The following is a 21,540-nucleotide window of genomic DNA, read 5'->3' as shown; positions in this document are numbered from 1 at the left end:
TTCTTTGTATCTCTGTCTCTTTTTGTTCTCTCTCTCCATATTTCTGTGTCTATGCTCAGCCCATTAATTGTGCCCGAACAGTGCCACATGCCTCAATGAAAATAAATTGCTTTTAATTTGGGCTTTCCTTTTTGCCACGGCCGGCATCACTTAATTTCATTAGCTCTGAACCTGTAGAGCGCCTTTTCAAAAGCGTCATCTCATGGACGCACTTGAAAATGAAAAGAAGCCCTGCTTTTTTTTTTCTCCCCCCTCCTCGCTGCCTCTCTCCTCTCTCTGCGCTCCTCAATTAACAGAATCGTTTCCTTTCAACTAAAATGAATGTTATTGAAACCAATTAGCATGGACTGGAAAATCTCTCGTTAATGAGGGGAGTGTGGGTGAGTAAACAGGAATGAAAAGATGAAATTAGAGAAGAGGCTCTTCTTGTTGGCCTGGAATAATGACATGCTTAGTCGCCTAATTGTCTGGTGAAAAGCACCGCTGCGATAGTAACAGATTGCGGTGTTCATTAGGCAGCAATGGGCCACCTGCTGCTGGGGCGGCGAGCCCGCAGTCCCTGTACACGTGTTTATCCCAGGGGGCACTTTTTTTTGGACACAACGCTCACTATGAAAAGCAAATGAGCTTGCCAATATGCTGCAATGTTGTGTCCTTATTGCCAAGGCACAGAAGCATGATATGTCGAATCAAATGAAATGAATGAAACCCAATAGTGTGAAGCTAGAGGGTTTCCTCTTGTTTTTGATGATGTTTAGTGGGAAATGACCTATAAAAATACACAGGTTAGCAAAACTATGTAATTTCATTATAAATCCTAAAGATAAGTATTCTGTTCATCATTTCTGTGATCATATCTCATCACAGGGCTTTTTATTGCTGCTTTTATGGCTCAGTTTGTACAGAGCGTGAGAGTTGAGAGAGGGATAATGGGCCTCTAATTGCAGTGTGGATCAGGTTGGGAGGGGGTGGCATTCTCACCAGTATTTATCCCCCTCCATGAAATATTTAATGTGCTTGCCGGGAGAAACAAACTCTACACACATTATCTAATTCATAACCTGGAGATATCCTTAGACATAAGGACACAATACATCCATATCTCGATCCCTCCTCCTCCTCCTCTTTGTCTCTCTCTAACTCCGGCTTCTATTATTCCTGACTACACAGAAAGAAAGAGAGAGAGAAAAAAGACAGATTTAAGAGTAGCCGCTCCTAAGTGTAATGTTAATTAATTCATAATTAATTCTCACATTAGGACTAAAATGGGAAGCACATATTCTTAAGCTCAGTGGGGTCCGCTGTTGCTTTGAGGCAATGTGGAGAGTGTGGATTTTAAAGAGCTGTGACCCCTCGATGTAACAAAATAACAAAAGTCATCAGCTGCAGCTTCTTTTCAACCATTTCTCCCACTGGTTTCAAAGGAGCACGAGGCTTGTGCACGTCAATACATGCTTGTGTGTCTTTTGTGTATGAATATTTCTACTGTGCATAAATGCATACATATTTGTGTGTGCGTATACGACATATCAACATTGTTTAAGTGTGATTCATGTGGTCTGGCACTCTCTGACAGACCCCCACCAGAATGCAAATGAGTCCCATTGTTGCATGTTGCACCATCTACAGCTGTTGGCCATAATTATCTTGCGGATAACTTAAAGGGTGTCAATTAAGACCTTGTTCTTTTTCACTGCACATATATCGCCTGTGTCCCACTTCCTGCACCCCCCTCTGCCTCTCAGGGAGTTAAGGTGAAGGTTCAGGGTGAGAATGGAGGTGGGAGGGCAGGGGGTGAGGGGTGGACTGCTCCAGGATGTTTTAGTAAAGCTGAATTGTAATTTGTGTTCGATATAAGATCCGATCAGAATTGCTTGCTTTTAAACAGTGCGCCTATGTTGTGCAACTATTTTACGTGTTTATTATGCTCACACAGGTTGAACACACCAGCTAGCTTCATAAGTTTCAAATAAAATGGTGCGAGTCTGTCCCTGTGGACCTGCCTCTTAAGGGCAGGGTTTGGGTCTTCCTCTTGACGAGGCTAAGCGTACCCTAGATGCTCGCCCCACCCGTTCGCACCATATGCACCCTCCCATCACCTGCTGTAACCCCTCCCCGCTCCCCTGAGGGACAATTCAACCTTAGAGTGCTGGGGTTTGGCTTCACAACCTCTGCACAACGCTGCAGTGGTTTCAGTGTGAATGATCACTGAAATATTTGTCTTTGTTTACAATAATCTGTGATGTGCATAAATAACCCAGAATACAACATGAAACAGTGGTTTTCAGGCCCAATATCCTCAGCATCATTGTATGAACACTCAATAAGCCTAAAACTCAAATAAATGTTGGCTGTGGCCCAACAGTGAAGACCATACATGCGTCTAAAGTATTGTTAAAGGCTTTGTAATGGAAACACAGATTACATTTTAAATTGTATGTGTATTTTAAGGGTCTTTGGGGAGTTGAGGGACAGAAACCTCTCCTCCTCTCCCTTGAGATTCCCTCTGCTTAATTGATTTGCTTTGTGCGCAATGGCACGCACATTCACACGCGCATGTGATCACCAAGTGTCAGTGTCAGTGTCATGCGCTGGGATCCTCTCTAACCCGCACATACACATACACACACACACAGATGGGTCACCAGCTGTGGCATGACAGGTTCTGCAGGTTTTTTATTACAAATGAAGAACATAAAAAAAAAAACATTATGAAAGCATGGCTGTGAACTACCAATGTTTTACAACTGTGGCTCTACGAGGCTGTATTTAGGCACAGTGGTGCTTTGAGCTGAATGCTAACAATGCTCACAATGCTGATATTTAGCAGGCGTAATGTTTACCAGGTTCACCTTCTTTCAGTAGTGTGTTGCATGCTTTTATTTGCTAATTAGCGCTAAATAAAGTACAGTACAGTAGGAATGTCATTATTCATAAAGATATTTAAAGTAAAGTATAATTTTTACCTGCTGTTGACGCCAAAGTCATTAGGATTCATCCTCTGAGAACTGCGAATGTCTTGACAAAATCTCATGATAAAACATCCAATAGTTGTTGATATCTTTTGTTATGGGCCAAAGTGGTGGACCAACCAACTGACCAATATTGCCAATATGGCTAAAAAAAATGGAGACAGAGGGGTGGCACTTGGGGAGCAGGGGTAGTCTTTAGGTATTGATGAATTAATGAATAAGTAGTTATTGAGGAGTCCATTGATTGTAAGCCAATTCAGGATCAATGGCTGCCAATAGGTTGTCTTGGTTCTTCAATAGAGGATTAGGTCAGGGGAGATGGTTACACTGATGCAGTCCACCACAGCTTTCACCGCTTCCTACTCCTCATTCATTCTCTTCCTCTTACTAATGCTTAGACCTATTTATAGAGTCTGTTTGACTAGAAACAGTCCAAATGTTGACAAACGCTATTGTGCATCACCATTGAAAAAGTCCCTTCTTGTCCCGGCCATTTTTTTCGATATGTTGTTTGTTGGTTTGTTCTGCTCTGGGTTTAACTACACAGTTAGACTGAAAGGAGCTCTTTCAAATGTCAGGTGACAGGGTGGTGAGAGAGGGGTGAACATTAATGGATGGTTGACTATAGGCTACATTGTTTTATGAAAACTATCTGAACCCAAGCAGTTGGGTGTGCAGGACTTTCAGAATATCTCATAGTTTTTAAACTTTCTCTTCCTCTGTGATGTGATAATCTAACTCTTACTTCCTGGTTTTATAATCTGACATTTCCTGTTTAGCCATGCATTTCCTTCTTCTGGTGTATACAGAGTGGAGAGGAGGAAACTGGAGATTGTTGTACTGAATTTGATTAGAAGGAAGTGTGTCTCTATACAGTCTCTCTTTGACCTCAGGAAAACAATTATTGTCTCCCTCCAGGCCTCATCCACATCTCACTTTCTGCAGCGCAGTCAATGTTGTAATTGTTGTTTCATAGTTATTATTATTACATTATTTTATTTTCTAGCCAGCGCCATGGCTCTATGGATGCAATGTTGGTCGACAGTCTGGCAGTCACCCGGGCGGCCCACCAATTTGGTCCAAATTAAGATATCTGTTGGATGGATTGCCAAGAAATTTTGTGACTTTTATGGTCCCCAGAGGGTAACTCGGGTCAGAGTTTTCACTTGTCTTGTGAAACATGTCAACATCTACAATATACAGTAGCCCATATATGTCTTGTGTATATATACACAAAATTTAGTGCAGACATTCATGGTTCCTAGACGATGACTCCTTGTGATTCTCTGATTTCTTTCTCTAGTGCCACTATGTGTTTTAAGTGAAATTTCATATTTGATATGAATGAAATTTTTTCCCCATAGCAGCAAATGTAATAAATTCAGTGATCTCTTAACTAAATCTATCGTAATCATTAGTTTGTCTGATACTCTGATTTATGACCAAATATCCGTGAAACTATTTACATTCCCATCAGCTGTTTTGTGTTTATTGCTAACTAGCCAAAGTTAACAACAAACGTGCTAAACTAAGACGATAAATATTGTAAACATCATACCTGCTCGATACTGCATTACTTTATTCAGTCCCTATTATAATGGACTTTCTTTGGTCTAGTTTCAAATAATTACATATTTAAATTGTAACAGTATGAATCTAAATGCATGTTAATAAATTATGCTTCTCTAAGAATGTGTTGTTGTTGTTTTTTTGTTATCTGGTAACATGCAGCCTTAATGTATCATGTTCCATTGCAGTTTATCTGAAAACTGTATATCCAGTAGCTGAGCCATAATCCACTCCAAATACACTTTGACTCTGCTTTAACCACAAATAGGATTTGGAAAAATAACATTGTGATTAATGCATGCTAACTACATAATAGAACTTAGAAATGTAATTAACAGTAACTTCCTGCACCTAATTGGTATAGCTCTGTTATTCATTAGATTCCACTGAGGACAAAATATGAGATATTAGATGCATATTAGAGGCATTACTTTTTGATGTTAGGAACACAGCGTAAAGAGCCCCATTTATTATTTATTGTCTCTTTTGTTTTCACTCAGGAATGCAGCAGTGAATACAGCAGTAGGTGTTAGCTCTACCATGAGCCTTTAATACTGCGGTTTAAAGTGAGGGTGTTACTGTTGTTGAAAAAGACAAACTGACTCAACTCAGTTGATAAGGACAAAATGATTGATACATGATTATTTCCCTTTTTTATCCATTTCTCACATAGGCAACAAAGACAGCAGAAGTAACGGCTTTGGGGAGAACTGGAGAAATAACTTTTGTTTCAAGTTTGTTTTCAGCAGGTGATTCAGATGAAGCACGTGCTCTCAAACCTGCTAAAATGCCTGGTTCCTCCAGTCGAAACACAGTTAAAGTTGCTGAGTTCCTCAAAAGATTCTTATTATTGTTTTAGCTTGGCCAAGTACAAATCACAGTGAACAATTTGAGCTTATTCCATGGAAATGCACATGGATTCTTTAGATATTTAAATGAACTATGAGGGTCAAATTTTCATTGACCTCATTCATTTCGATTTTGTGTATTTAAATGTTCTTTTCATTCACTGAATTATGAGCATAGAGATTGCATCCAATTAAATTTAATGCATAAATGTTTTTTTTCTCTCAGAAGTTCTCATTTGTGTTCCATTAGTTTTGGATCATGGCTCTTTTGTTGTAAACTATCTGACATCTGAGTGTCTCAGTTACTGTAGAGGCTTAAGCAGAGGAGGCGGTAGGTCTTCCAGTATTGTACAGCAAAGCATGTGTGTGTGCGTGTTGGGGTCATGAAGACAGATTGACCACACACTCGAGGAAGAAACAAGAAAAACAACAAGAAAAACCCAAACACAGGTGACAGAAGGACTGCAGCTTTCAATTCACTACAGTCAGAACAAAACCCTGCACTCGATGCCCCTCTTCTAGTGTTTAATTCAGTCACCACCTACTAATATAAAAGTGCAAACTCTCTTTATGGTTGCCTATATTGTGAGGAAAATATCTGACCACCTGTTCCTTAGATTGTTGGAATTGAAAAGGTTAGCAGGATGTAATATACAGGAGGATAATCTCCAATCTTTTCCTTTTCTTGGGAAACTTGCATTTAATTACTGAGTTAACAATAAGTTGGCTTTAAGAACCTGCCTTGAACAGTTTGTTTGTTTTCTGTCTTCACTATTTGACAAAAATATACAAAGAAAAAAACACCACAAAGATTTAGAATTGTAGGTGGGCAGCAATATGGCAAATTGTATTGCTAATCTACATTTTTTAAACCAGCAAGCTTCTCCCTGGTGGTGGTGGCACAAGTTCATAACACACATGGCACGCACACGCCGTCTCACTGCCTACAATCTTTTGTCACCTGCTGCAACAAATGTCCCATGCAGGACGAGGTCAGGACAGTGGCCTGATGGGAAAATGGGAAATGGGCTATCATCAGGCTAACAGGGCACCACAGTCCACTAATCAGATCAGGAAGCTGGGTGTGTGTGTCCCAGAGAGGGAAAGCGTGTGTGTGTGAGTGTGGTAAACTCAGCTGAGCACTAATGGCAGTCATGTTTTAGGAGGACTGAGTTTTAGGCATCACTAGGACCCGGTGATAGGGGGGCCTTTCCGGGTCTGTGTGTGCCGTCGTCTGAGCGTGAGTCAGCTGACTGTAGAAGAGGGTAAATATTTAGGCCAAGGAAAGGAAATGTGTATTTCCCCTCCCTAGCTGCTGAACAATAATTCCCTCCTTCTCCTGCCTTCTGTGTCTGCTTCTCAGAATAGCAGTAATTATCACACTTCCCTGCATTCATTTGAGGACCTCATTGTCCCTGGGCAGCTAGCCGGCAGGCCCACCGCAAAAGAAAAAACACTGTTTATGACATATGCTTGTCAGTTTAGTCATTTGATTGTGTATATGTTGCTTTAGTGTATATAGGTATTGTGAGTATTCAGTATGTTAAATGAATTATTTTTGTACATTCCATAATACCCTGGTAAGACTATGCTCTTTAGTTCTGAAATACAATACACAGTACAGTATTTGAGAGCTAGAGAGCGTAATGTGATCACATTACTGTAACGCACCACTGAGTAAGAGTCAAGTCATTTTCATATAGCCTGAAATCACAAATATTCCTCAGAGGGCTTGCAAACTATACAACATACGTTACCTTCTGCCTGTAATTTGTATAAGGGTTTCCATTCAAACACTTGCGCTGTAGAAACGTTATAACTAAATTTTCACAGAAAGCAACATGACAAACAGCTGCAGGCATACACTGTTACAAATTACCAGCATTTCACAATAATTAAAAGTATTATTTTACTTGTTGTAAATAAGTTGTAATATCCTGTAATATCCCAATGAATACCTGTAAAAACTACAGTATCCTTGGATTTTACAGCATTTAGCTCTTATTTTACAGTAAAATCTTGCAATCTAAAACCTGCTGTTATATCACAACAAGGTCTGTAATATCACAGCAACACAGTGAAAAAAATTAAGGATTTCACAGCATTAAACAGTGTTATTACAGTGAAATCTTGTATTGAAATATGCCCTTGGAAGTCACATGACATAACCAAACTGTTTTGAACTGAAGGCTCCCTCGTGTCCCTCTTCTATTCCGGGCTGAATGGAGAAGGTAAGCAGCATGCATGTTTGCAGCACTTACATCCAGGTTATTTTAATATGATAATAATATTTACTTTCAAATAAACATTTATCGCATGACACAGTTCACATTTTGTTAGCAAGTGCCCGGAATTGTTGAAAGTTCTCTCACAGCATTTGCTAATAGTAGTAATGTTAGTAATGAGGAGTGTTTCGCTACAATTTTTCATGTCACTATCCCCGTTTAGACAAATCTGGTGTTTGTAAAGTTTATAAAACCAATGATGGGACAAACATTACTATTTATGTGTGCACATTTCTGTAATTAGTCAAGGTTATCATAGATTAGCAGCGCTAACTGTTAGCTGTTTAACTTTAATAACTTAGTGATTCAAACGGTGATTCGCCGTCAAAAAGACAACACAAAATCACTCTCCAGAACTTTCTCATTTACGGTTCCATGCTGGTGGAATGATCTTTCCACCCTCATCCGGAATGCAGAATCCCTGACAGCTTTCAAAAGACAACTGAGGACTGAGTACTTAACATTAAAAAAATAAAATAAAATCCCCTTCCTTCTGCTTTAAATCCTTCCTTTTCTGGTTTTTGCTACTCTGAGCAATGCCTGAACTTTGTATTTTGAGCACATCTTGAGTTGTTCTTGCCTCGTCATGATGACTCGCTTACTTTAGTCCTCAATTGTAAGTTGCTTTGGATAAAAGCATCTGGTAAATGACTAAATGTAAATGTAAACGGTCCATGAAAAAATATTTTTCCAGCGGATATCCTAGTTACAACATGACTGAACTAACTGGAGTAAGTTAGTCTCATGTCGTGTTCGACAACGGGAGGGTTTTAACACTAGAGTTCCCACTTGTCCTGATATGAATGAATAATAATTGTAAAAGTTGTAAATGCACTTTACATTGAGTGAGCAATCTCAAAGTGCTACAGAAAAAAAACACTATAGATATACCACTATAATTTTTGACATACGGCTAAAATTAAATGAAAATCAATGATCATAATCTGCATTCAAACTGAAATTCTTATTGTTGGTTGCCTTTGTGTAATTTCTCCTTTTTCTTTTCTTTTCTTTCCAGGTCATCAGAGGGCGAGGCTAACCATCCTGTTCAGTGTCAGGCAGGCTAACCATCCTGTTCAGTGTCAGGCTAAGAGTGAGGAGAAATAGATTAGGTAGGTGACTAGTTAACATGCATCCACAATGTTCAACTGTAAATTCGTTGGCTGTGAGCATGTGTCTGAGAATGTGTGTAACTATGTTCAGCACACAAAACTGCATAGCAATGCCCCCAATTATCACTACCAGTGTGGGGTGCCTGACTGCTCACGGAGGTACAGAAAACACACGGGACTGCAAATTCATATGTATAGGCAGCATAGGTCCTACCTGCAGGCTGCTGGGCCTATACTGCCTGGCCCTCTGGATGGCTTATATCCATCGAGGGACATGTCGTGATGGGCCCACACCCTTTCTTTTTACACGGAGTAGCTGCTTTCTTCAGCAGCTATTACGTCTTCAACCTTGAGTATCCTGCCGCTGGATCGTCGACGCTGGAGTTCATTCAAATGTATTTTATAAAGATCACATTTAATCTCGTAATTCACATTATAGTACAGGCTTCCAACTCAATGATTGTCTTGAGGTCTAAAATGCTGACAAACGAGGTACCTGAGGCTAGCCTGGTGAGACCATCCTGATCTCGCGAACTTATTCAATTTCGCTCTGCAGATCAGTCTGGTTTTCTACACATGTTATGCTGACAAATACCTGCCGGTCCAATCACAGCTATTTATTTTGTTTTGGGGCAGGCTATGTGATGATGATTTCGAAACGTCTATTGCGAAATGCAAATGTATTGAATGAAGTAGATGAAATTTTCTTTAAAAGCAGAACAAAATGCTCTCAGGCCCTTAATTGAAAAGGATGTGTTTGTCTTACTTTCAACAGGTTTTGGTTTTAATTTACCAACTGGCCAATTTGCGCAAAGATGCATTTCAGTGGCGGCGCCACTTTGCCTCAGGCAAACCCAACCTGAGGCACCTTGGCTAAAAATGGCTAAAAAAAATTATGGTGAGAGTAAGATCTAACAAGTTTTGATTATAAATCTATTAGGCTTTGATGTGGGGAAAAAGCACAGCAAAAAGCACACCTTGATAAATGCTGTCTGCAATACATACTGTAAGTCTATTTAAAACTGAAACTATCTTTGCTTATTAACAGGTGCTTCCTGGGCATCAATCCTGAAAGAGGCTCAAAGACCAAGAAGCGGACAACAATAAACCCTCATGTGAGCACCCTTTGGAGGAAACTTATTGACTTTGAGTGGGCATCATAGTTTTTTTTTTTTTGCAGCGGTAGTTGTCAGGCTCAGTTTTGAGTAGCCTTGTTCTTTTTGTAATTTTTCAAGACAACTTTGCACTACAAGATTTTTACACAATGCTGTTGCGTGTGGACTCATTATAATGTTTGAGACTGAGAGGAGCGCCTGACCCCTTTAAGACATTCCTTCATCGCTCTCTCCCTTGCTCTCTTATCTTGCCATGAAGGCCTCATTCCCATCCTGTCCATTACTGTTATTGTGACACAGCTAGTTGAATAGTTGAATTATGAAACAGGTAGTTGAATTGCAAGTTTGCACAATTTCTCTGCATTTTTTGCATTTTAAGATGGCTTTATTACTGTTATTGTGACAAAGCTAGTTGAATAGTTGAATTGTGAAACAGGTAGTTGAATTGCAAGTTTGCACAATTTCTCTGCATTTTCTGCATTTTAAGATGGCTTTATTACTGTTATTGTGACAAAGCTAGTTGAATAGTTGAATTGTGAGATAGGTAGTTGAATTGCAAGTTTGCAAAATTTCTCTGCATTTTCTGCATTTTAAGGTGGCTTTTATGACTAGAAAGTTGAATTTCTTGAACTCTCTTCTTGGCATCTGCTGTACATTGAAAAATATTTATTTGTTAATAAATATGCCATTGGGCTAACATTGAATTTACCTCAGAGTTGTTTGTTGGGGGGAGGGGGTTAATTGTACAATGATTGTAAATTCACAGTAAATGGAAGCTTCATCTGCATTACTTTTACAGTAAGTTACTGGACAATTTTAGCATGACTTCCACAGTATACATTGTAAATTCACAGTAAATTATTGTCAACTTGTACATTACTTTCACAGTACACACTGTAAAAGTACAGGGCCTTGTTGTAATGATGTACAGCAAAAGATTGTAATTCCCCAGTAATGTACTGTAATATCACAGTAATTCCTTTGTCACTGAAGCTGTGAAGTTACAGTATACAGTTGTGCTTTTACAACAATGCATTGTAATGTCACAGATATAAAATTACAGTAAATTGCTGTGAGTATATTTCACAGTATATTGCTGTAATCCTTACTGTGAAAATCATGCAAAATTTATCCAATTATTTATTGTAAATTCACAACAAAAAATTTTGCAGTGTACAACACACTACGCTCGTTATTTAATGAGCTTCAAATGAGGCTTACCGTTCACTCCAACATCACTGAGCCTGCTAGCCACATTAGCCGCGCAATATGCCAAGTTAGCTAACCTACAAAACAAACAACACTTAGAGCTTCTAAGTTTTAAGTCAGGTCACGTACAGCCAATGGCAATCCATCCTTGAATCGTTACAGAGCTTGTTATGCTTGTGGAATTTTTGAAGCACTAATTTATGAATTTAGCATGCACTGAAGTTTAAAGTATGAACATTGCGGTTGTTGCGGTGCTTGCTATGCTCTGCCGTTGGCCTGGCCAATAGTGCGGGATTTCATTTTTTGCAGTTATCACATATCTAACATCTCTGTACATTTTGTTTTCACCATCCTTTTCAGACAGTTGCATCACATAATCATTTCCAAATTGTAGCGTCACACAGCGTACACAGCAGCAGACAAACCATTAGAGGTAACACAGTCATACAACAGAGGCCTCACTTCCGTTGATATTATCATTTTTACTTAAACAGCTGATTGTTTGTGAAAGAGGAAACTCAACAGCTGCTTGCAAGGAATACAAAATCAATGCCATGTGCCGTCAAAGGAGGTTGTAAAGACGGAAAAAGCATAACAATAACAATCAGCACATTGATTGGAAAGCCAATACCACTGAGCCAGCCAAACCTAACCAGAGATGAGAGCGTGGCCAATAAATGATCAGAATTAAGGCCAGTTTGATGTGACTGAACCAACCATCGACACGAGCCGATGGGAAGACAGATGGTAGCCAGATTGTAGGATCAGAGCAAGTGCACAAGAGTAGTCCTGTCACTCAAACATGCACATGCACACACACATGCACATACATATTAGTGTCTAAAAGATACTTGATCCCGACAAGTTGATAAATCAACATTAAAAATCTTTACTGTCTCCTTTTGCAAATACACACACACACATGCTCCTCAGGAAAATATCTTATTTACAATAACCTGACACTCCACTGTGGTGAAAATGGTATTAGATTTTTGATGACAAATAAAGGGAGTGAGGAGGTAGAGAATGACGGGAATGTCGGGATGGGGGTTTTCTTGGGAAGCGGCATTTTTTAGTATGCATGTTGATCCTGTTAAGCTGAAATGCAATAACAGATTCGTAGGTCCGCTTCACAGGAGGAAAGACCCTCGCAACTCTCTCTGACTACCTTCTATTTATCATCTGCACATTGACTGTCGCTGGAAAGAATATATTGCTTTAAAAAGTCGCTGCCGTAATAGCATTGATCTAATTTCCATAAATTTTCATCTGGAATTTGATATTTTCTTCATCGGTGAACAACATAAACTATTTAAAGAGGATGCTGGTGTGGCAAACTTTTCCTCCCGCCCTTAAATTTGCTTTTGGATATTCCCTCATGATGGATACCTAAGGATTCGGCGTAGGAGGGAGTCACATTTGGGCAGCCAGAGTGGCAAACACTGGGGCCCGCAAACACACATACACACAAACACAAACACACACACCACAGATGGAGTGAGCTTCATCACAACATCCACGACCCTGGTTGTTCCATTCATAAATAATTTACTTTCACTGTCAGATCTAACTCTTTCCAAAGACTAACCTGTTTATTTATTAAATGGCACTGATAAATCCCCAGCTTGTCTCTCAAGTGCTGATGTGATCTGTTTGACCTACGTAACCTGTTGTTTTGTCTACATTTCATGTGTTCATAATGTGAAACCCACACATTCACATTGCAGTAGACGGCCATAACACATGGATCTAATTGACCAGATTGATGTTTACTGTATGCAATCACGCCTCATTAACATGCATGTCTTCCAGCCTAAAGGACAAAATAGTTTTGTCATTGCCTTCTGTGAGTGTTGTCTGATCTGACATGCCTATGAGTAGAATGACAGCAAAATAGGTTGTTTGTCTGTTCGTGGGTCTTATCTGCCACCTTTGTGGTTAAGGTTTGCTTACGTTTTGGCAGCTACAACTTGGTGAGAGTAAGGGAAATATTGTGGTTATGATTAAAGCTGCACTAATTGATATTTTTATATGAACAACGTCTGTAATGAATATGTGTAATATCAGAGGTGTCAACCACAGAAAATCATCACCCTACTCTACAGGTCCCCTCTGCTCTACGAAGCATTTTACCGTATTTCAGCTTGTTGTTTTGATTTCAGCTACAGCAGGCAGGTGTTTTTAAAGAGAAAGCTCTGATAAACCCACTGTACGCTACCTGTCCAGCATCAAAACAAAAGACAGACAAAGTTATCTGGTGAACACAGTGAAGCATTTAGCAGCTAAAAAAATATTTGTCTTAGAAGTTGGTGGAAACCAAAAACAGAGCTACAAGCAAAGTGAACAAGTGGCTAGAAACACAACGCCAAATGAATGCTGCTGTTGCTCTGTGTATGCTGGATGTGAAAACTGTTTTATAACACGTTAACCTAAACACCTTTGTATGTTAACTGTTTACTATGGGTGATGTTCAGCTTTTTGTGGAGTTTTACTAACAACAAGTCGCTAACAACAAACGTATCAATGCTGGTTTTAACTCCTTGGTTGAAATTGGAAAGATTGTGGCCATGGTCAGAAGACTGTTTTATGTTGAATCTGTTTGCAGTGTCACATCATTTCCCTATGTTATGTCTGATGAATGGTGATTGGGCATAACATCTTGTATACATAGTGTGATGAGGATTAGATCTATGCAATAGTGTGTTAGATTGATGTTCCTAAACGATAGCCACATTAAGCACGACTGGTTAGATGTTGATAGTAAAAGCCAGCATCGCAGTATGAAGAAGGCGGAAAACAGTACAGCCGGACTGTATTGTATCGCCATCAAAGACATCAGTCCCAGAGAATGTCATTATCTCTCTACAAGCATCTATGTCCAGATGGCCCCCAACCTGCTGCTACCTCCACCAACAACAGGCTTTGTTTGTGTGAGGAGATGCTTACACTGGATGGATTTGTTTATGCATTATAGTGATCCAAATCCACCCAAAGAAATTAGAAAATTTGATTGTCTGTCAATGATAAGCTGTGGTATGTTTCCAGATTACATGAGATGCTGAATAAGACTTTGACCAGCACTAAGAGAAGGTGAAGGGACCATGCTGCACCCAGTTTGGCATCTTCACACTTGAATTGATTTTAAGATTGTAATGCAAACTTTCACAGTTGATGGTGGTCATCAAGGCCCCGCTCCTGGCTACCTCGTTGACATTTTAACCCGTTATGAACCGGATCTCAGCTTCAGATACACAGACAGGCATCTCTTGGCTGCTGCCAATACTAATCTAAGGACAAATGGTGAGCAGGGTTTCACTGTCAGACCTTCTTAATTCTAGCATTCAAAGTTGAGGCATAAGACATTACATTACTTCTAAAAGTCAGTTTTTAAAAAGGCTCTTTCATAATTTGTTCCGCATGTTTGATTCTTTATTATTTTTCTTTTTTTTATTAATGCAATGTTTCTGTTTCTTAAAATTGCAACATTTGGACAATTTTGAAAAATGTGTGAGATAGTGGGTTAGAAAGGACGAAATAAGTGTGCAGAAGCTTTAAAGGTGAGAATTTGCATTCTTCTGGTACTTACACTTGCTGCATTCACACAACAATTATAGCAAAATGCTGTGCTGTACAAGTACCTAGATGGTGCATTCAAAATGGTCAAAATTGTTTGGAACACTGAACACTTTTCTCCTATCGCTATCTTGGCTAAGGGGAAGAGACCAGCCCATTTTCAAACTTGTGAAAATGGTGGCCGAGGAAGCAGTGGTTATGATTGCTAAAGTAGTGCTAAGCATAATAAAATTTAACTGAAGTAAAAACAAGCTGCCAAATATATTGACGACGATAATCACAGTCAAATGTTGGTAATGATGCTCTGCCCAGTTGCAGTTTGCCCAGTCAAATGTTTGATGTAGCCTAAGACAACACTACCCTGTCGAACTTCACACACTACACAAGTACATAGTGTACACAGTGTATTAATATAAGTGAATAAATGGAAGTGTCTGAAATGAGACACAGCTTTGGACTTGAGTCAGACTTAAATTACGAAATGTAGAGTTAATACGTGACTTGGACTTATTACTTGATTGAGACACCATATACTTAATTTGACTTAATAAGAGAAAGTAAAAAGAAGTGTTGACCTGGTAAAGTACTGAATCAATAAAAACAAACTGTATAGCAACAGGCAGGTTTTGCATCTTCTGACTTCACTTGGACTTCCCCCAAAACATGTAGAAACAGCTCTGACAAAATTGGTAAAATTGAGACAGATCACAAGTTAAAGCAAAGGCTGTAGATGTGGCACAATGCGTAACTTGGGTGAACTTAGAGGGTAAGGTGAAGGTGAGACATTAAGAAGTAACGGTGAGAAAGCAGGCATACAGACGACTGAAGGGCCTGCTGAGGCAGGGCGGGAGGGGGTGATTCAGGCAGCAGGTGAGTGTGTGCCACCAGGGGGATTCATCTGTCCTGGGTTCAGACAGGGCCTCATTAGCGAGCAGTGAATTACACTCCAGACACGTCTTTATGTAGACTAATCATATTACAGCTAGCGCGCTCGGCTTCACCCCAGGGGGAGACAGGGGAAGAAGGAGGGAGAGAGGCAGCGGCGGTGGAGGTTGGAGAACTTTATAATCTGATTTGTCCGGGAGAACTCAATGTAATCTAGCACCTCCGACTGACACCGTTTTATCTATCTGTCCATCTATCTGGCTGCGTGCGTCACATGACTCCACCCCTGCCCACAGGAACACTCTGTCTCCCTCTCTACCTTTCTAGCGCACATCCACCCTGCGAAGTCTTTCTCATCCCTTCCTCTTGCTTGTTTTCTCTACCCCCCCCAACACCCTCCACTTGCTATCTTTCTCCCTGCTCTCTCACCCACCCACATTCTCCCCCAAGCCAGTGCATCCCTGCCCCCACGTTGTCAGTTCTGACAAGCTGCTTTAATGGGCGATGTGGCGCGTGCCTCTGACCACTGAGCACAGTCATTAACCTTCACTGGCATAATTGAATTCAAGGTTGATTGCTCGTGACCCTCCCCCCTGCCGAGGTCCCTCTCAATGTACATATTCATTACAGGGCCCCAGCTCTAAATGGATTGCACAGAGAAAGCTGTAGCAATCATCCAGGCCGCTCAGCGGGGGCAGCGGCACGCTGCTCGGGGGCCGCAAGGGGACCGAGGACGGGCGATGGGAGGAGGGAAAAAGGGGGAGGGGCACTAATTGCATGCTAGAAGAAGAGGATCAGATTATGAAAAGAGTGAGAGAATGAAGATGGATCCCCGTGACACTGTCAAATTAAGGGCAAGCCTTGTAACGCGGCGAGACACTGAAATGTACAGTGGCACCCGCTGCACCAGAGGATGAAGGGAGATTGAGGTAGGAGATGGAGATGGAGGGAGGAAAGAGAGAGAGCGAGAAATGGAGGGTGGGAAGAGATGAGAGTGAGGCCATTGAGGCTAAGAGAGAATTGAATGTAGAAGAATGAAGTAATATAGGCACACAGACACACTCGCTGTGAGTGTGGACGCACATGCACACACACAAGGCTGGTTTCCTTGTGAAGGGGAGCATATATCACATCACCCCAACGCCACCACCTACACACCCTCCCCAAAATACCACCACCACCCGCCACCCAAAGCCAGCAGGTCTCTAACTCTCCCCTCTCTAATAGCTGTCAGATTACTATCAGCCAAACAAGACATCCAGCCCCCCCACCCCCCCAACACACACACACACACACACACCTCCTCCCACTCCCACCCACTACACTTCCATCTTCCACATTACCTCCGGTCCTCTTCTTTCTCAGCAGTTTCCTTTCCTTCTCTTTACCCTTCCACACACAACCTGTGCCTCCTGTGTTCTTCCACCCTGTGGTATCCATCATCTCCTCCTGCTTAGCTACACCTCCACTAGCTTCCCCTAAAGATTATCTATGTCAGCAGTGAGAGGGCAAAAGTGCCTTTAAAGACTTAAAAAGGAATAGAGGGTAAGAGAGGAATGTTGTGTATTCTTCATATGTGCTGCACATGATTGCAAACAGATTTTTGGAGCCATTTGAAACACCAGTTTAGGGTTTTTTTCTATTAGGCACTCTTTAAAAAGGCTTTATAACATGTAATTGATGGCTTATTAATGGTTAATAAATCATTTATTAATCTTTTTATGTGCGTGCGTGCATGTACTCAAGCATGCGTGATTGTCATTGGTCTGTAAGGTTTGACTCGCTTTTGGAGCCAGCCTCAAATGGCAATTTGAGGAACTGGAGTTTTTCAGCCCCAGAAGTTGCCGCTGCATAAAAACTCACACCATGTAGGCACAAGCCAAACATTACAATTCTACACACTAAAAACTTAACCCAACTTTAACCCAACTCCTGTGTTAAAAAGGGAACAACTAATTTCTGGGTTATTTCAACCCAGAAAATTGGGTTATTCTTTTTTCTGGGTTAAATACCTGACCCAAATGTTGGTTTAAAGTAAAACAACATTGTAGTTAATATAACCCAACTTCTGGATCAAAAGAACAACCCCAATGTCTGGGTTGAAATAACCCAGAAATTAGTTAGTCCCTTTTTAACCCAGGGGTTGGGTCAAAAATAACCCAACTTGGGACACAATGCCAGTATACCTTATTTCAGAAAATAAAACTTTGTTTTACAATATGTCTGTCACGGTGTGGTGCAGGCAGAAGAAGAAGAGGAGGAGTCCAAAGTTCCAATTCAAATGTTTTACTAATAAAGTAACTCCAAAAGGTACAGACAGGCAGGATGTACACACACTAAACAAGACTACAAAGTAGAACGGCCAAAGACTGACCGAACTGAAGGAACTAAATACAGATGAACACTGATTAACAGAACACAGGTGGAACAGATGATGATGATTGTAATTAACTAAACACAGGTGATGCAGATGAACTAAATGACAGAAACCATGGAAGCACTTTTACATTTTTATTGCATTAAATTAAACTCTAAATAAAAAACTAAACTAAACTAGTACATGGCAAACATAGAATTACCACAGCTAACGTTAGTCTCAACGAAGCAACTAAGCCATGGTAATTTGTTCAGCAAATGGTGCTAAACTAGCAATGGGGACATGGACACAGAAGAGTTTACGTTACATCAACACTGAAAATACTCGCTTACCTTGATTACACGATGAAGTTGCACCGAAGAAGCACAGGCCAAAACGGATGGAGCGCGAAGCAACGGTTATTTCAAACGACTGTTGTGAGAAAATTCCAGAACAACTGCGGAGTGATTGCTGTACATTCATGCCAATAAAGTTCATTTGAATTTGAATTTGAGAGGGAGAAAGCCAACCTATAACCTCAGATATAACCTATAACCTTGGTTACTCTTTGAAAAATAACCCAGAAACACTAACAACCCAGGAATTAGGTCAAAATATTAGCCCTATAACCCAGAAAATGGTTACTCTCTGAAAAAATAACCCATAATTTTAACCCAACACAACTAACCCAGAAAATGGGTTGAAGAAATGACCCAGGTGTTTTTAGGGTGTATCATTTAGTTAATCAGCATTTTGAGATAATCGCCATCAGCCATACCTGCACTCATGAGGCTGATATATCATCCTAAATGATAGCAAATGTATTCTAAAATCATCACTGGCTAGCCTTAAATATATATTGTTCTACTGCAGAGAATAATGTAGTTGAATAAAGTCTCCTCTGACAAACTGTACCCCACCTTCACGTTCTGAAATCTACAGCAGAACCTAATGCATTTTCTGTTTCATTATTTTTACTGGCTAAGATAACCATGTATATTAGATTGCCACTAACATCATTCAAATTGTTATAATAAATATTTGCTTCTGACATTTCTACCTCAGGACCACCACCAAAATTTCTACAGTGAATTGATGTAACGTTATAGCAAACTCATGCAGTTAGCTCAAGGGTTTAACATTGATTTGAAGTGGGGGACACACAATAAAGCAGGGGTTCTGGGGGTCCTCCCCCAGAAAAAAAGAGGATTTTAATGGGATTTTCTGCATTTTTGCATGCTTTTATTATATTCCCATCTACTTAAAAGCAACACAACACATCTTACTTGCTGCATGTGCAACCCTACTGAATATCAAGTGATATGGTGCATCTGTGGCACTATCAACAGATAATGTTCCATTCTTCAAACTTCAATCACAACATACAAGTTATGTTAGATGTTACATCATTGAGTAAGTTGAATAACTGACTTTCCATAAAGACAAAGATGGTACCCCCTTTGATAAAGAGGAGTGGCCTACCTTTGAATTGTTCTGCGTTCAACACTGAGTTCCATGTTTACCCTTTTGTTGGCCTTATGCACCGCTACTGTCGTCTGGCCGGAAACCTCTCCGCCCTTACAGACAGCCAGTGGTCCACCGAGAGTCATCCAACTGTCAGTGCTCTGTACTGTTCCAGACTTGCGTATGTCGGTGTGCAAGCTGTGCGAGTGTGTGTGTGTGTGTGTGTGTGTGCATGTGTGTACTCAAGCATGTGTGATTGTCTTTTATCCCCTCTCATCATCACTAACAGGGTTTCCCAGGCTCTGGCCAGGAGAGTGTGGGTCACAGGGCAGGAATCAAACAGCAGAACAATGGAGAGCTTCCTCTACTTAACCTCCTAATGGGCTCTCAATGGCTCCCCTGGCTCCCTCAAAACTATCAGCCACTGGATTCACTTACCTCACTACACCAACCGGGGTGTGTGTGTGGGGGGTCTGAGTGGTGTGGATGTGGCATACTGCAAAAAAACTAAACAAAAAAAAGCGTGGATGTGTGTGTGTGTGTGTGTGTGTGTGTGTGAGTGAGTGTAGGTGTGAGCCAGAAAGCCAGACCATAGACAGACAGACCGAAACACAGAGGAGGTCCAACTGTTTCTGATGAGGTATGTGTTTTCTGTGTAACGGCATGCAGGCAGTGGATGGGAGAACTGGAGGTCTTACATTCTCACAGCAACCTACTCGCCAAGCTCACATGAAGCGGGCGACCCGTGTTAGCCAGCAAGACACGTGTTTCAGGTGTGTGCTTGTACTGGAGCGTGCCTCCGCTGACCGATATAGATGTCAGCATATGTGAGTGCACAAGACTTTGCGTTGAGGCACTCGGCTGTGCTAGTTACACTTAAGTAATTACTTTCAGCGTGTGCTTCATCCCTGAGCACCTCATAGCCCCCAAATCTGCACAGACAAGTGGCCTCATTTATTTCCATGGAGGAAAATAATTTAGCAGTGTCGAGCGCTAACGAGCTAGAGCGGAGGGATTCCTAATTAGATTCACTTTGTTTGTGTCATTTTAATTACGTTGTGGTCCCCAGCAGTGGAGCCACCAGTGATCCTTCAGTCTCTTAGCTCTGCTGCCATGCATGCTACGGCGCCGGGTCCCTGCAGAGCTTTGCAAAAAACCAACACACTGAACTCTCCTTCCTGTCAACCAAAGCTATGACAGGCCGGGGTTTATGTTAATTTGTTGATTCTGAGCATGTTTGGCTGCTGTGTCACTTTAATCTCCGAAAAGCACCACAAAGGTCACTGTCTTCTGATGCAAACAAATACACCCTCTCTAAACTTTTTTGGTGATGAATCATTATTTATTGCTGTAAATGAAAGGCATGGGGGACAGCTTTTCCTGCCTGTGTAGTCCTAAGCGGTGTGTTTATGTTCTGCTTTTGAAGGGAAAGCTTCACTAAGCCGAACCACTTTGAGGTTTCTTTTGAAGTATTCCCCTAAGACACGTTTGCTAATTATTTGGTGTTTCATGATGAATTCATCTCAGTTCATTAGACTGTTTTAACTGATGTTGCTTTCTTAGATCCTGTCTGCCGCAACGCACACACTGAACCATTTAGATAATTGAGTGATTAATTGATACCTAATGATCAGCGCAGACCTTATGTTCTACTTTCATTTCAAACTTGACAATTTATTATTAAGTTATTACCTGCAACTTGTGTGTGTGTGTTTGCAGCAGAAAGTGATGTGAAGTATTCAAGTTTTCTGCAGCCATTAAACGTGTTATGTGAGGTGTTTTGCTTTATTTGCCTTATGTAAAGGCCTCATATATATGATGAGGAAGATGTGTTTTGCCTTATGCAAAGGCTTATGAAAAAATTATTAATAAGAGAAGACACAGTAAAATTAGGAAGATAAACAAAGTAAGGGTGAAGAGAAAGAAAAAGGCCAAAGCGAGGAAGAAAGAAAGGAAAAGACAGACAAAGAGGAACCCTTGAGGTGTTGCGGCGTCCCATCAGTGGTGTTGTTAGTGAGGGTTTCATCCCATCTGTCCCATGTTGTGTGATAGTGATCAGTCTTTAGGGACCCACCTCCACAGATGAGGTCAGCCTTACCTGTCAATCACACTGCTCTGGGCCAAGGCCTGGTCTGCTGGGGTCACCTCAAGA

Source organism: Micropterus salmoides, unplaced genomic scaffold, assembly GCF_014851395.1.
Source record: "Micropterus salmoides isolate LMB-PRFRI ecotype aquatic unplaced genomic scaffold, ASM1485139v1 Ms_hic_scaffold_3, whole genome shotgun sequence".
Classification (NCBI taxonomy): Eukaryota; Metazoa; Chordata; class Actinopteri; order Centrarchiformes; family Centrarchidae; genus Micropterus; species Micropterus salmoides.
This window is presented reverse-complemented; position numbering follows the sequence as displayed.